This window comes from Amblyomma maculatum, chromosome 4 (genome assembly GCF_055883805.1).
Source record: "Amblyomma maculatum isolate TAMU_Amacu chromosome 4, ASM5588380v1, whole genome shotgun sequence".
Lineage (NCBI taxonomy): Eukaryota > Metazoa > Arthropoda > Arachnida > Ixodida > Ixodidae > Amblyomma > Amblyomma maculatum.
The window spans coordinates 21,347,542-21,364,923 of record NC_139347.1 but is presented as its reverse complement, the minus strand read 5'-3'; the positions used below and the strand labels follow the sequence as shown (position 1 = coordinate 21,364,923).

At 42.9% G+C, this 17,382-nt stretch overlaps 1 long non-coding RNA gene across 1 annotated transcript in view; it reads left to right on the top strand.

Annotated features, from left to right (window-relative positions):
* The first annotated feature begins 399 nt into the window (after window positions 1-399).
* Window positions 400-17,382, top strand: part of LOC146190479 (uncharacterized) — a 67,025-nt gene continuing 50,042 nt past the window's right edge. The window contains exons 1-3 of the long non-coding RNA XR_014706508.1: window positions 400-440; window positions 5,572-5,625; window positions 5,779-5,832. This is a non-coding gene — a long non-coding RNA (uncharacterized LOC146190479). The remainder of the gene's footprint in view (window positions 441-5,571; window positions 5,626-5,778; window positions 5,833-17,382) is intronic.

Sequence of the window (17,382 nt, the reverse complement as noted above, 5' to 3'; positions counted from 1 at the left end):
CCGTTTTGCGTGCCTGAAGCTCCAGTAAGCTATATTGCATTTTCTTTATTCTGAAATGTTTTTATTTTTCCTTCTACAGCAGATTACTCGGACGCTATCCACTGGCTGAGAAGATATGAACTCAGTAACAGTGCAGAAAATTATACATTTGGTAAACGAAGTACCTCACATGTATCTAATGGTTCTCGCTTGACTTTTAGAACATGATAAGAACTAAAGGAGAAAAAAATTATGTTGAATCAAAAAAGTAGCTTATAAAAAGGAACAAACATCTCAAGAGAAGAGATAGCCCCAAATAAAAAAAAAAATGAAGACAACCTTACGAATGTGTTGAACTCAGAACAGAAAAAATTAAAGGGGCTGTGATTCCTTCACTTTTTGGAGAAACCTGTTTCCGGAATGGACCTTCACCTGCTGTGCTACACACCTTTGAGACGCAAGTATGTTCTGGATTACTTAAGCGCCTAGTATATTTCTGAAGCGACGAAGCTGGTTGAGATTGTTCAACAATGATTGCTAAATTCTTGAATGTCTTTAATAACATTGTTTATTGCCTCATGGCATAGAAGAATATGCCATGGCACCTTTTTCCGGAATAGCATTCATTATATTTTCTTATGCACATTTAATACCTTCGACTTGGTTCAAATTAGGCTTTATGTCTACTTCTGGTGGTATTTAATATAAATTGGTAGCCTAAGCTTGCATGCCGCTAAGTATATGCGATTCTAAATGGGCCACAGATTAGTGATCACGCGAGCAGTAAAATACATGCACAAAAGCATGCTACTGCATCAAGTCGTTCAAGGATGAACATGACTGGTCTAAAATTTGGTCGAAGCTTGTCATGCAACGTTTCATTATTTCGTATCACACATTTATCGCATGGTGGATAACACGGTGCACGGTGAATAACAGGGATGTGAATTAAAAATAAACAGAAAACAAATGAGCAACGTCGCTCATCTCTGAGGGTAAGATGTGCAGAATCATAAATCCTTTCTTGTTATACGGCAAACTTTTTTTAGTTTGTAAAACGGGTCATGTGAGTGTAGAGAAAGGCTATGGAGATGCCGTCTCTAATGGTCCGTGCGCTGGAGGTTTCGACACACGGAAGCCATGCAGACGATGTCGGACAAGATAGACTGCTGGCAACTGCGCAGTATCCGATAAGCATTTATTCTTCTTATTGGTACTGTATCTTTGTCTGCTGGCTCTTTCTACCGTCTTGTTCTAGCCTCTCCTCTGTCTTCTAATGCCTAGCACGATGGTCGGAAAGAACTCGGAAAAGATGATTTACGGCTCCCTTGTGTCGTTGGACTGTTCTGAGCGATGAGAGTGCTCGACGTAGCTTCCCCCTGTGTCTGCCTCAGCAGAAATGTCCTGCGCACGTATTCCGGCTCGCATAAGTCATTTGCCGAGAGCAGGTGAAATGCACTCATCGCTCATTTCCGTAAGCTAGAAGAAGGAACAAGCAGGCCCGTCACTGTCGAACCCTGTCTGCATTTATGCTTTTGCTATTAATCCTTTTCAACTTGAAGTTCTTGGCAAAAGTTTTCAGCTCAACGCCACTAATTCTGACTCCGCGTGTTTTCGTAGCTCTACATAGATATTCGTCGGCACGATGTGCCATTGAAAACAGTAAACTTAAAAAGAAAACAAAATGAGTCGATGACCTGTACACAGACCAAATTTATAAAAGGTGTAAAAGGGTTGAAATGATAAAATTTTTGTTGAACAATCGCCTACAAGAAACTAACAGTATAAACCTGAAGGCTAGGAATTGAGTACTTAAAACACTGAAATTTGTTGGGTGATAATTTTGAGTTTGTAGCAAGAATAGTAGATTGCCCGGAGCAGAGGAAGTGGAAATTAGGGGGGTTATACTTAACCAATTATGTCGACAATATTTGAAGCAGGTCTGAAAAAAATATTATCATCAGACAAAATATATAACAAAAAAACTGAGGAGGCATTGAAAGTTGTGCAAAGTAACTTGTAAAAAAGTGTCATCCGAGTACAGGTTCAGAAAGGAAAGTTTGGAATAATATCGTTCATTTCATGTAATGGAAAACAAAAGCAAAAGAATACTTGTAGCCCTTTCTTCAACGTTTTAATCACGCGTTCACTAAATTCACTAATTTTCACTAAAGACATGAAAGTAAAACATCGTTATTATTTAATGCGTACAGAATAGGTAATGCGTACTATTTATGTGTTGAGACCTATGTTACGCTGCATGAAAGCACACATACACAAGACAGACCAGGGGATGAGCATATGGCACGGTACGATACCAGATGCCCTGTACACTGAGGTGTGCTTGAGCGTTTTTGTTCAACGTGACCATGTCCGGAGTAGTGAGTGCTTCTATGCGATCCTGTTTCCTCTTTCTTAGTGAGAAGATATCTGTGGTTTAGTGTTCCGCGATGATAAGAAAACTTGGAGTAGCCAGGTGCAGGTTCTTCAAGGTTCTGTTATGCAACAATGAGAGTGGCAAATACACAAAAGTTTTCATTGTCAAAGACAATATCTCTGCGGTTTTGCACAGTTGACCTATTACAACAGAAGTTTCTGTGGATAACAGAGAGGTGCTAAAGAACCACGAACGACAAAATGTATGATCGTTCTCTGCTATGATCGTTCTCGCGATCTGGCGTGATCAGCTCCCGGACAGGAAGAGGCTCCCCGCCTTTTTGTACAAAGTGATAGCGAGATCCCATGACTGCGTTAACCCCGCGATTCTTTCACGTAGTGTTTCTCAAGATGACATTACTGAATGAAAAAAATCTAATGTCAAAAGTTCAAGTATAAATTCAAACGTCAATGCCAAAGGCCAAGGTCATTGGTCAAGTTCATGCTTCCAACTGTAATGTTAGGGGGCTATAACTTGGAAGGCTTGACGTTCACGCTGGCTGATGGTGAAATGTCTGGCGCAGCATGAAACTGGGCATTCGCGTTGAGTAGAGCTTTATACTGACAAAAGTCGATAACCTGCTTGCGTTATGTGTTAGCTGGCACAAATATCCACTGACAGACAGGAATGCGCGTGCCGTACCTGGCGGGCACATAAGTTACGATGCTGGAAAGCATGCTTCTGGAATGTAACGCAGAAGCCTGACTAGGTTGCTTGTAATCAGGTAGAAAAAGGAAGTTGGTCAATGGTCTTCTTTGTGAATGTAAGGGAGACAGGACCTTTAGCCTTGAACGCTCCACGCCGCTCCTACTGAGATGGAGGGTTTCCCGCTAAAAAGCATTGTCCTCGTCTAAAATTGCAAACGTCTAGCGCTGTGCGTAAGCATCGTCGACTTCATCAGATCCCAGCAGATGATAATAATGCTGATTATGTAAACAATTTATTGAAAATAAAAAGGGGGGCTCATTTATGGGAAAGTTGGTGGGATCCTTATTCTGGGATTTTATTCATCAGTCGCGTCCATTTGAGCGGGCCGACAAGAAATAGAAAAACACGCCCACTAAACGCATGACCAACCTTGGGCAAAAATGGAAGAATACTTCGTACGGGAAAGCATTGTCGCTAAAAAAAAGACTGTTTTTTGTATGTATAAAGCATGCAACGATGCATCATGCAGCATATATCTATGCACAGTAATCTCAGAAGAAGCTCTTGATACACTAAAATCCGCTATCGTGGAACTCTTTCTTGGTTACTTTTCACGACGTAATAGCACCAGTTTATATAATGTTCTGGAAGTTCAGAATAGCACAAGCAGTGGCAAACGTCCTAAAATGGATGGCAACAAAAATTTAGCACGCGCGTGTTGGATACATAAAAGGCGCGTGTGATAAAAAGCCCGCGGAGTCCAAAGCTCTCTTCCGAGAGCTTTTAAAATGTGCTCTCTTCCGAGCGCTTTGAAAATGACCTCCGAAGCGTTATATTCCTGGAGGAGATTAAAAAATGGAAGTGGAAGGCTGGTAAATTTCGTGCTCTGTGGACAGCTACCTTTTTTTCCTTCAATTTTCTTGAAACTGTTGCCTGGGATATCTCTACAGACACTGTATACGAGGTAATCCACGGTGCGAATGTGTCGTGCTTACTAGGAGCTGAGTTGTCGGTATACCTTCTGGATACATATGCAAGTGTACGCTCTTTGTTTGTTTTCTTTTTTCCAGTTTTTCTTTTATAAAGCCGGGCTATCTCGAATACCTGTCCAATCTTTTTCTGTGGAACCATTTTAGAAACGAGCTCGGTACGTGACGAGCTGCGGCTACGTGCTGCAGCAATGTATGCGGCTGAGAAAACAAACAGGGAGCAGAATGTTATAAAAGTGAGAACGGATAGTACGCAGGCAGTTTTTTCATGGCCTAGCGGCATGAGAATGGGATAGAATGAGCAAAGATACAAAAATAGTGCACAAAGGAAAAAAAAATGTGACAGGTTGGCAGAAGCACAAAAAACGAGAGCTAAAGGGTGTTTGCGCAAAAATAAGTAAAATTAACGCGTTCAAAAGCGATATAGAAAGATTGAAGTGTTAGACACTTCAGTACATTTTGGGCGAACTGGATGCGTCAGCCTTCGCCTGTACACTGTGGTGGCATCGCCGTTATTGCGTCTTGTTGTTCTTGCCTCTCGTATCGCGGGGTAATGTTCAGCAGCCAATTCTCTGCATGAAAAAAAAGACAAAATAGGAGAGGTTTGGGGAGAAAGGAGCTGGTTCTGTACATTATCAAATTCGAATTCTCCATAACGCTAACTAAAGAGAAATGAAGGCTCTTATGATTTAAGGCTTTATTCTTTTTCACATGCGTGTTTCGCTTGCTTGAGGAACACGTTCACGGCGGACAACGTTAAAATGTCATTGCACCTGATTTAGCTCCCGCGAAATGGTTTGTCGACCGGGATTTCGGCGCAAAGAATAATGGGAGGCATTCAGCGAGATCGAAATTGCTGCTGGTCTAAGACAGATCATAACGGGGCTCATAAACTTTATACCACAGTACGCAACTTGAGATACTTTCTTCGCCTTTTTGAAAGAAGGAGTTTATTTTTGGAAGTACAGTTTTCTTGAGACGGGGAAAATATATACATCTTCGCCTGCTTTGACAGCTGAGATAAGAGTTTTCTCCATTGTGTTCAAGCTGTCTCTGAGACACAATTTGCTTTTAAACTTTGGCCTAATATCCGGTGTATTTCGCAGTCGCAATTTTTTCTGCGGATCGCTACGTCGCGTAAGAGAAGCCCAAAAACAATATTATGGATAACTACGTGTCCAAGACTCCTAAAGCAGGATAATCCGGGAGAGAGTTTGTGAAGAAACACAAGACGTTGCCTTTCTTGAACAGGCTGCTCTAGATAGAGAAGATATATGACAGTGTCATTTACAGAAACAAATAAAACTTGACATTTTTGATAATTTTTCCTATCACGTGCGTTACCAAGAGTGCTTCCTGCAAAGAACGCAGTGCCGCAACCCGAGACAGATAGGAATGCGAAATTGGTTTCTCGAACAATCTTTATAGATAAAACCAAGTGCGAAAACAAGTGATGTGCGAGTTGTCTTGCCTCAATTTTGTGGCTTTAGCGCTGAATGCGTTTGCTCATCTTTTCAGCAAACCGCCTATTATACGCAAGCGCAAAATTCTATCGCTATATGCAACTATCAGGTACGTACTTTTTATTTGCTGTAATATAGGGTAACATTGTGCTTGGTAACAAAATGGTATTTTGGTGTGCGAAAACAAGTGATGTGCGAGCTGTCTTGCCTCGATTTTGTGGCTTTAGTGCTGAATGCGTTTTTTTTTTTTTCATCTTTTCAGCAAAACGCCTATTATAATCAAGCGCAAAATTCTATCGCTATATGCAACTATCAGGTATGTACTTTTTATTTGCTGTAATATAGGGTAACATTGTGCTTGGTAACAAAATGGTATTTAGGTTATATACTGGTGGTTTCAGCCCCATTACGCCTCCAGTAAAGCTAATAATTACGAAGCACTGCATTTCGCCGCTTCTGCATGTGTAGTTCTTTACTGTAAAGTAGTTGCGAAAGAAAACTTGTTGCATATACCTACGGTCATGGAGGCAAAATGCTACAATCAGCTTGTATTTTCTCTGCCCTAAAGTACGACTGCCACGGCTAAGATCTCGTTCCTGTTATCACTGTACCACAAGCTCGATGGCATACTTTGCACTAGGGACGTATGTGTCCTTGTCCAAATTTTCGGATTAGTTCTCGGTGTAAAGTTATATCAGGACAGTCAGACAAAAAATCACCGCCACGTATTCGAACACGCGGGGTAGCGACCTTTTCAGACTTAATGAAGACATGACGGCCGCATGCAGCGTCGCGACCTGGAACGTCGTTCGGACAACTCGGTCCACAAAGCCCAGAACCCACATGGCAGTGCGTAGGCGAGAAGCATACGCCGTCCTACGGAGCGTAGAGTCCATGTTCCGGCTTGATTAATTGCCTGTGCCTGGGCTCGTTAATTAGCCAAGCGCAGCTGGAGTTGCATTGTGCACGCGCCTGTCGTCGTCGCGGCGGAGGCTGTGAAAAGCTCGGGTGACGCGGAGGGTCGGCACAAACATTGCCGATGAGCACGGCGCAAAAACGCACAGTTCGACACGCATTGCCAAGCCGCACTGTTCGTGCTTTATGTGGTAAAGGCAGTAGTGCGCGTACGTGCGTGAGCGAGTCCGTCTGTGAAGTTCCGGGCACGAGCGCTGACAAGCCGCGCTGGAGAAGGAAACAAATGACCATATGAATGAGGACAAGAGTTGAAGATAATTACTCAAGTACAATTCCTGGAAGCCACAAAGCGAAATATTGATCTCATTTTGTTCACGAGAGAGTTAATATTTTGACGACCATTTCGCAACCGCTGATTGCACTCATTCAATCTGTTAATTAGCAGGAGGCCTTGGTAAGCATACGAGCAGCTTCATGGAATGGCTAGGAGTGATCTTGTTCTTCAAATGTATCTTTGATACTCCACGCCGAAACCGAGGTTAGATAACTACAGAGGGATAGAGCGCAACGCAGAGAAAGGTTTTTTAGGTGCCTAGGCTTTATGCGCATGGAATAACTTCGTTTAGTAGCGCTTCTGGCAAGGAGCGCACTGAATGATGCCAAAGAAGAGAAGCGCATTGATATTAAAACTTGCACTAGTCAATCAGAGCATAAGATTAGGGACGTTACGCCGCTTGTACAAACTTAGACGACTAGAAGTATTAGTCAATCTCCACCCCATCCCCACAGCACATACGGCTCCCCACGCGTTCCTATATTTGACTTTTTGAATGAACTCGAGTATTCATTAGCTGATACTACTTCACACTTTCGGTGGTTGATCCTGGCCCTACGGGGCTTGGACTAGTAGGTAACTGCCACTTGCGGCGGGGACTAGCCTGCCACCATATTTTTATCTGCTTTAGGCCGTCATTGCACTCGCTACCGTTTCGGTGGTGGACGACGGCTGTTGCGACGCGCGTCTTTCTCTCCCTTTTATTTTCTTTTTTCTTCTCGATTTTCTCTTCTGTCCGCACGAGGCAGCGGAGGTGGCTCAGCTACAGAGCCAGTAGCAGGCCCGTGCACTTTCTTTTCCTTCTTCCTTCAGTCGTAACAATTTCACACTATAGTTTATGAATGAGGATCCTGCTCTCTGGAACTAGTTCGAACCACCGAAGCAAATAAATCTCCACGCCAGTCCGTACTGATGAACGTAACGGCAATGCAAGCACACATTTTACGTTGCCGTTCAACGCCAATCCCCCTAGTTGTCTTCCCTTTGAGTAACATCGAATATCACTCAGTGTTGGTGTGCCTGAATTTATGTGCACAGTCAGTTGTTCAGAAATGACTGTTAGAAGAAGCAAACTATATTACGCGTTTCTGTTTTCGACCTTGAACTCCAGATTCAGCCCCGCCTTTCAATTTAGCTGCTACGTCTTAAAAACAAGTACTAGTTCTCAGTTCTAAATTTTAGCTTATTGCAGAGCGAAGGCTTTTCATGCACGAGTAGTGTCATATTTCTCCATATGTCAAATTCGAATTCGTATAATTTTTGTCGAAGACATGGGATCAGCTTGGCAGAAGTAGGCAAAGTAGTCGCAGTTGAGCCAGCAGATTATAATTCGAATGTGAACTGGAGAAGCCGTCGTACTGTAGCGGTTTGACTACGGCCAATCATAACGATTACCATTTACCTCAGACAGGCTACCGAGTAATCATACTTGTATTATTTGGCACAAGTCGAAAAATAGACAGCAATGTGCAGAAGTAAAACATCCACCTACGCACTCGGCAAACGTCGTTCAATCTTGGTACCAAATGTTGTAAGGCCAATGCGTCTTTATCAAGCCATGATGGCCAAATATTCAAAACATTTCACCAAGAAGTAGAAAAGGCAAAATGGAAACTGCAAATACAGGAAACAGGATGTTCCACTAAAGGGAGACATTATTGGCACGGAAGATGGAAAGTAGGATGAATGCAGCCAGGGAGTAACTCAGGCATAAGTCTTAGGAAGCAGGAGAGACTTACAAGCGCAGTTAGTGAGCAGCCAGCAACTTTATTAATGCTTCTACTTTATAAATGTCGTGCGGCATGGACGTTAAACTTAAAAAGAATGATGTGTGTATCGGAAAAGCTTGAACATAGTTATACTAGCGAAAGTTCTGTTAGGCGTGATATTGCATAGATTACCAAGGTTGCATGTGCATGGTTTGACGGCTTCAATTAGGGGGACGCTCAAAGACGGTATTAAAAACATGCATTACAGAGCCTTTAACACCACCTTTTTAATGCACGTTTTTTGTTAAATAAATATTTTGGTTTACAAGGAAGGAAAGGGGTAGTATCTGTCACACTTTACCTGTTGAAAACTTAACCCGCGCCATAATGCAACAGAGGAAGCGGGGAGTGAAAGCTGAAAGAGAGTAAGAGATACCGTAGTGGAGAGCTTCATAGTAATTTCGACCAACTGGGGATGTTCACGTGCGCTGACATCACTAAGCACACGCACGCCGAATCAACAAAATTCTCTCAAGCGTTTGATATTCAGGCGCCGGAGAAGAGGCGTGATCATTTACACAGCTCCAAGCCACCCATTCCTAAAGTAGTGCAAATCAGAATCCTGAGATCCCTTATCAAGGAACCCGGATACAATCACGGCATCATAAACAGCTAGAAGACTATGCGCCGCAAGTTCTAGGCCTCCTTATGAGAGTGATCTTCAAGGGCAAGGGCCTTAATATGAAAAGCCCACTGAAATTAGTACAGGCTTATGTCTTTAACCGATAGTGATGCGCCACACCCATCCGCTATCTTAGAGCGGATGAAAAGAGGAAATTAGACTCTCATCTGAAGATGTATCAAGCGAGGCATAAGACTTCCGATGTGCACCTCTACGGAAAAACTCTTCTCCCTGGGGGTGAATAATAACTCGGAAGAATACGCAGACAATTCGCATGTAACAGCTATAAAGACTTAGCAGCATCGCCACGGGCAAGAGCCATCCTGCGGTTGGCAGGCTTACAGACTGAGCGCGGGCTGCACCTAAAACAAGCATCACTAACGAATGTTTTAAGCAAATAGTCCCAGAGCAATATGCGCCGTGAGCATAATACCGTGAGGAGGAATTAAACAGCCGACGTGCTTATGAGCGCTTAGGAAAAATGGAGCCCGATGGGGTCGCCTGGTGCACGCGGCTAGTGGGAAGTCAGGCGTGGAGGTTGATTCAATAGTCAACGGGCCAGATGCCCCCCCATCGGCAGGCATTATTCGCAGCCGAAACACAAATACGGCCGAAGAAGTTGCTATAGCATTCGCTTGTGTTAGAACAGGAGCTAAATATATATTCAGCAATAGTAAAACTGCTATCTGAAATATGGAAGGTGGAATCTCGCCGAAACTCGCAAAGAACCTGGCCAGCAAAGATGCTGACCTGCTAAGATAGCCTAATATGGACCCCAGCGCTAGCGCTGGTTCCCGGCAACGAAGCGGCACTTGAGTTAGCCCGAGCTCTCTACTTGTGGGTAAATGTGGAACTGCTCGGTTGCCAGACCCTAGATTAACACGCGCAAATCTAATCTGAAATCGTTCAGAATTATAGTTTAAACAGAAAGCTGGTGCCACTACCGGATAAGAAAGTAACGAATAGAGAGGCGACTGCATGGCGGCGCATTCAAGCTGGTTGGTTGGTTGGTTGGTTGGGTTCATAGGAAGGGAAAGGCGCAGTATCTGTCACACTTGCTCTGTGGACACCTGAACCGCGCCGTAAGGGAAGGGAGGAAGGTGGGAGTGAAAGTGGATAGAGAGAAAGGGGAGCCGTAGTGGAGGGCTACGGAGTAATTTCGACCACCTGGGGATCTTTAACGTGCGCTGACATCGCACGTGGAAGGCCCATACTCGAATTACGAAATTTCCAGCTTGAACGTGCGCTGACATTCAAGCTGGAAATTTCGTAATTCCAGTATGGGCCTTCCACGTACTACAAGGAGAACATGAAAATGATCTTTACAAAACGTGTAGGGAGAGGGCAAAGCACTGGAAGCTGCAAAGCAGCATCTATTCTAATGGCAAGTCGTACAAGGCATAAATACGCAGGAGGATTATAAAAGTGCGTAGCACATTTTCAGACATTTTCAGAGTAGAATAGACAGTTCACTTATACCCTTAGAGATAAAAGTTCAAAATTTTTATATCATACCACATCTCCTAAGTAGGAAGCAAACGTTGAGGCTGGAAGAGCGGGTTCAATTCGAACTGAAGAAAACGCTGCTGGGGAATGAATGATAAATGCTTGTATTAAAGTTAAGAGATAGGAAAAGAGTTGAGTGGGTCAGAGAGGAAATGCAAGTTTATAGTCTGGCTGCTCAGAATTATGCATTTCACTCTCTACGCTCAAGGCTAGGACCGATTAATTGGACTTTCAGCTTCAATGTGGATCTCTAACCAGGTCACTCTGTCTCTTGAGAGAAGCTCTATCAGCAGCAATGAGTTCCCTCTTGTCGTAAAAGAAAACGAGATATGAGACGCCCTCGCATCTATAATTTCAATGAATAAAACCAGCGCACTCTTGAACAAACATAAAAGCGTGTATTCTTTTTAATTTCAATAATCGTTGAAATTATTTGTTTCGCCCATAAAGTTGCATGCGTAATTCGAGTGGGCATCGGTATTTCAATGAAATATTTGCTCGTCTACATTATCTCGGACTCAATACTCTCTCTACTGAATGTTGCAGCAAAGAAAAATCCTTATAGCTGTGTGCTCAGCCCCCTCACGTCAATCGGATTAATTCTTTATGAAGGCGAGGAGAATACTGCACACAAAGGGATCATGAGTGGCATCTAATGTTTTGAAGCGGCCACTAGCAGTAACAAAAAAGAGGGTGAAGCCCTCCTTCATCCCTGTTTCTCTGTATAAATATCACTCGTGTGAGAAATATCAACCCCTCTGGCAGCCCCAAAAAGGAGAATGGTCACTGGCTGAACTCCCTGACCCTTTACTTTATTTATTTACTTATTTATGTTTCATTTTACAGCGCCGAGATTTTTCGGCATCGCTTGGTGCTCAAACTTTGTACCTTTGTCACGACTCTGTACCTGCTAATAAGTAGGAGTGATCATTTTACACTCCTGAAACACTTGCGCTCGGATCGGCGCAAGTGGTTACGTGCTCTACGCGGACAGCATAAATTAAACATTGAAAAAAACAAAGGTGTCGAACGAATTGAACAAACAAAACAAGTTTAGGTTTCATATACGGGATAAAATCAAGTTAAAAATTAAGGGTACTAGAAGACACAGTGTTTCGTGTCTATAATTTCTTCACCCGGAAACATCATTTTTTGCGAGAACTACGCTTCGAAGATAATGCAAGAGAAAACTGGCGAAAAAGTAAGTCTGCCATTTCTGGAGGAACAGGATAACGAGAAATGTGGAATGCGGGGGATGCTAAAATAAGTGTTCTGAGCACGGTGAGACAGGTTGTTGAATATCGCAAGCGGAGCATGCGTGGTGACACTGAAGGAAGTCGGCATAAAACAAGAAAAAAATATCAGCTGGAAATGGTTGCACATGAACCATTGCACATGCGACAAAAAGTACGAGAATAAGGGCAATGCTTGCTCACAGCTATCATCATTAAAACTACGCATTAAAATTATTAATATTTTCTAGCATTCTCGGTAGTTGAATGGTTTCTTTGTGGAAAGAAAATGGACCTAGCAATATAAATATATAAAAAAGATATCATACAAGCGAGAGTTTTGATAGAAATATTTACATAGGAATTAATGTCAGAAGGATACCGCCGCTATGCAGGAGGTAAAAGAAGTAAAAACGAACTTAGAATGTGACGGCTACTCAGAACCAAGATGGTTGGTTAAACTGGGAATATTTTAGAAGCTGCCAATTAACGAAACAGTACTGCTGAGTGGTCCAAAACGAAAGTCTGCAGTTGGGTTTTTTGCTGAACATTTCAGGTCAAGCGCCTGGAAGTTATGCATGCAAAAAAAAAAAAAAAGAAACACTGGACATATTTTTTTTTTATTTTCCTCACCTGTCAATGCAAAAGAACTAGTGTTAAAAGATTACTGCGGAAATAGCAGTTCTAAAGCAAGAATGAGTGAGCATCAAGATGCTTTTTGCGGGATAATTGTTTGCCTTTTTTATTTTTATAGAATTTCAAAACCAACTTTCACCTAGTCCCTCCCCAACCGACTCCTCTGTGTTTAGCAGAGATTACCAAGGTTTAAAAAGCACGCATGCGTTACTAATGCACGTTCTAAGTTGCACGACCTTAAAACTAAGGGTGTCTATTTAAGAGTTCTTTACTAATGTTTGAAAAGTGCCTGCAAATTTTATGAATTTGAGTGCGTTTATATGCTTGTATTTCTTTTTGGTTTTCCCACCCTGCTATGATCTGTACCAGATTGCAGAACCTACAAATAAATAAATAAAAAAAAATGTACTGTGAAGAAACGCCTCAGAGCTGGGATGTCAAGTTTATGTCAAGCTAATCCTAGCGATTCTGTCCCATCGTACCAGTACAACTAGTGTCTTTCCGTCACTGTTCCAGGGAATCTCGAAAACCTCCAGCGTCCCCAAAAAAATCCAGCGCGAGAAATGTACTGGCCTCACACTGGGAAACGCTGGTTTATGCACTAGAGATATGTAGTTGCCTGCCCAGCTGCTTTATCCCTTTTCATAGCTTCTAAAGTGGTCTTAGTCCTGTTTTTTCGTAAAGAAGATACTCCTGATTGCTCTTCACTACAGCCAATCTCTGTGCTGTAATAACTACTTCGGCTACTGTGCAGGTCACTAAGGAACTCCTCAGTAACGTTTACTGTCTTGCTAATATAAGTAATGATCGATATTGCCCGCCTTCTCCCTCAACACTAAGTTCTGCCTAGGCTTAATTTTTTTTCGCCGCTTTCAGCTACCATCGTTTATTGGACCATGACTGATTTCCTTCTTACTACCCTTTCTTATCTCCACCATTTTACGCCTATTAGTAAGCATTGATAACTGTGCCAGTTTTATGCTATCTGTTAATCATACATTTGACGCCAAAAAGGCACCGAGCCCACTCAGGATTAAACATTCAAGTCAAAGCATCTCACTGATGTATACTGAGTATCAGGATAGCATACTGTAGCAATAAATGGTCTAGAATGTCATAAAATCAATACTAAGTCTAGTAATGATCATCTATATACACCCTTCACGTTGCTGGGGTATTCATTGTACTCATTGCGACTTGTACTATATTTATTTCTGTTCTGAAGTGCATAAAGTCGATTTGTCACTTTCAAGACGCCTTGTCGGCTTAAAAAAATATATCCGGCTTTAAAATTGAAGAACATTGCTGATACGATCTCAAGAAAACAAATTGAGCTGGTTCTACTGAACAACAGTGCATATTTATTTAAACTCTTTACTAGAGGGAAAGCAACAGAACGCATTTTCAAAGGGTTGATGTTTCACAGTGCTTTATTTTGAACGAACCTTTCAGTAAAATCTCCCCCTGCAATATTTCCTCTCGTGGATAATTTAAAAACGTTTGTGCACAGGTAAGCTATGATTTCAAGGTCATCACGAGACAGCGTTCAAGCCTTCAGCCTGGTGGAGTTGCTACGGACTCTTGATCGCCTACATTCTGTTTGCTACCCTTTTATTCACTATTTCCCTAATTTGTAACCTAATATAGGATTCAGATTTTCTAGCATACTTCCACCAGCTACCACTTGTAGGAAGGACCAGCACCGGCTAGTTATGCCATGTTATGCATTCTCAAGAAGTGAAACAAACCACTGACTAATCAGAGGGCTTCACTATAGCCTGCAAATGCAACCTGCCAGAGGAACGCTCGCCATATAGGGCTACGGAAAATTCCGACCACGCGAGGTTCTTTAGCGTGCACCGACACCGAATGCTACACACATGTTTACCGCTTTGCCGCAATTGAAACGAGGTCACCGCGCCCGGTTTGAAACCCGGGTCCCCCAGTTAATTTGTGCAGCGCACTAATCACTAAGCCGGCGTGTCGTGCAAAGCAAGATTTCAGAAAGATTATTTACGGCAATAGTGTTAAAGGTCTCGTTAATCGGCCGACATCAGCGTTGTGAACGAAGAATCACGGACGTGCCGCTGGCTGGTACTAGTTGGCAGCTGGCACGTCCGGGCGCTCAATCTTGGTGGTTTGTGCGACATAATGGGAATTAACATACGATATCATAAAAGTGGGACGAGCTTCAAAATCTGCTTGCTCATTTGAGGTAGGAAGGTGGAATAAGAATTAACCTTCCAGTCCGCTTTGATGCCGAGTCAAGCACTCTACACCTAGGCTACGCAGGCCCGCTCTTGTGGCTTCATTAAAGCTGCCCTTTATAAGTCGGGTGGTCGCCTATGCTATCGCATCACACCTTTAAAGGCGAAGCTTATATGTTCCGATTAATTCTTTAAATATGGCACAAAGAGAACGTGGTCCTATTTCAAAGTTCTTGACTTCCGCTGCAATGCCGTTGAGCGATACACTCGCATTTACCAATCCCAATTGGTTCCTTGCCCTTCGCTAAACCACTTACGTTAGCCCAGCTTAACCGGTCTTCCAGATTCGCAATTATGCGTACGAGGTTTAAACATTCCCGTTCATTTCGTACATCTTTAATAACTGCACATGAAAGTGCAGCAGACGTGGTGCCTATAGGTGGCAACAAAAAAACATATGTTTAAAAATATTTTTATGGCGCCTCTGGTTCTGAAAACGTCTACTCGCCAAGAGGGTGAGTGCCGGAAAAGTATGAGCCATTCTATGCAGTCTGATAAAAGCTACAGTTACAACAAATGACGCTCCAGAAAGTGCCATGTCTCTGGCAATAAAGAAATTTCACATTACGAATTTCTGCCGGAGCAATCAAGCCACTTTCTTTGTAGTTAAAGTTTTATCCACCAAGGAACGTAAGAAAAAAAAACAGATATTTGTTGAAATATTCTCATATTTACTCCTTTCATCTATTTATGTTCCAATAATTTAGACTAGTATTTGTGACCTCCATCATGGAGCACAGCGAATCTTGGTGAGTCTATCCAGGGTGACACAACGGACCCGGTGCGGGCTGTGCTGCTTTTTTTGTGATGTCGATTAATTTTATCTTTCCTTCACTGTACAGCGACCTCATGCCCTTATAACAGCCGCGCCAGTTTTAGTTTTCATCTACAAGAGCACGTCTTGCCTGCGTCTAAAATTCAATTCAGTAATATCCAGCTTGTCGAGTGACAACAAGATATATTCTACAGGCAGTATCTGAGATAATGGTCTAGGGTTGCCAGATGCAGACAAGCTATAAGCACAAGATACGGTAAGCAATGTTGCAAACACAATTAGGCAAGTGGAGTTCGCTAGAAAACCAAGTTGCGCCAATAAAATGCGGCTTAATCGTATTGAGCTTGAGACCCGAGAATATCGAATCCAATGCGGCTAACAAATGCCGAAGAAAAAAGACAGCCAGGAAAACATATTGAGAAACGAACAACGAAATCGACTATGCCTATTTATAAGTGTTGAAAGAGAGAAAAACCAATAAGCTTGGAACGCTACGTGCCACTGAATATGCGGTTTCGCTGCCCCGGAGAGCCGCCAGAGGACAAGAAAACGCACTTTGCACCCGATAGACTCGCCCGGCGTGAGCGGCCATTAACTGAAGGCGGCCGCTAATTACGAAGCGAACGTTCGCATCTTCCATTCGTTCTTTTCCCTCTTTCCCTTCCCCTTTTTTATGATCCCCACGCTGAACGATCGTCCACGAGTTTAGCCCTAGCTTAGGTTGGGCTCAGCAAACTCTCTCCTTTGGCTGCGCGGAATATCAGCGAAAGCGCGATTCGTCTTCTAAAACGTACCCGCGCAGTATACTGCGACGGGACGCCGCGTCGAGAAAAACCGCAGGAAGCCGGAGAACTAATTAGGAAGCCAGAAAAATATAGTACGCCCCTCTGGTTTAAGGATATGTAGGATACCTTTTCCTGTGTTACTGCATTTTTGCGTCAACGGCGTGCCTTTGATCAAAATGGCTCCGCAAAATAAGTTTTCCAGATAAACACTGCTGCCTCCGTTATCTGGCCGCTTATACTAGATTAGGTGGAAAAGATGCATCTAAACCGAAAGCCCAATGAAATGTTCGCCCTCTTGGGATTTATGTATTGCACGAAATTAGCTTCATTAGCAAAGGGTAACGAAGAGGGTTCTACTAAAGTTTAGGATAACGCAGAGGGCTATGGAACAAAAAATGGTAGGGGTAAAGTTAAGGAATAGGAAGCATGTACAGTGGATCAGAGAAATAAGTCAAGTTACTGAAATTATAGTGGAAATCAAGAAGAAGAACAGGGCATGGGCAGGACATGTAGTGCGAAGAGAGGATAACCGATGGTCGCTTAGCGTAACAAATTGGATTCCAAGGGAAGGAAAGCGTAGCAGGGGGGGGGGGGCAGAAAGTTAGGTGGGCGAATGAGGTTAAGAAGTTCGCAGGGGTCAAGTGGATGCAGCTAGCACAGAACAGGGTTGATTGGAGAAATATGGGAGAGGCCTTCACCCTGCAGTAGGTATGGTCAGGCTGATGATGATAATCATGATTATTGAGAACGAAACATCTGCTCATACATAAAACTAAGCTTGCGAAAACGCTCATGTAATTACTATGCCTATAAAAAGTCGTGGAATGGCAGCGTTCATGTCCAGATTTCATTTTACGTTTTTGCCCCGCATTAGAAGCCTATACAATTGCCGCAAACATTTTCAAAAACGTATTTTCAATATCGAACAAATAACTGTATCCGTTTAAGTGGTCAGATGAAACGAATCTAAATATTTTTGTAGCTACTTCTAAAAACAAGGGGCTCTGCGGCACTACTCGTATAGC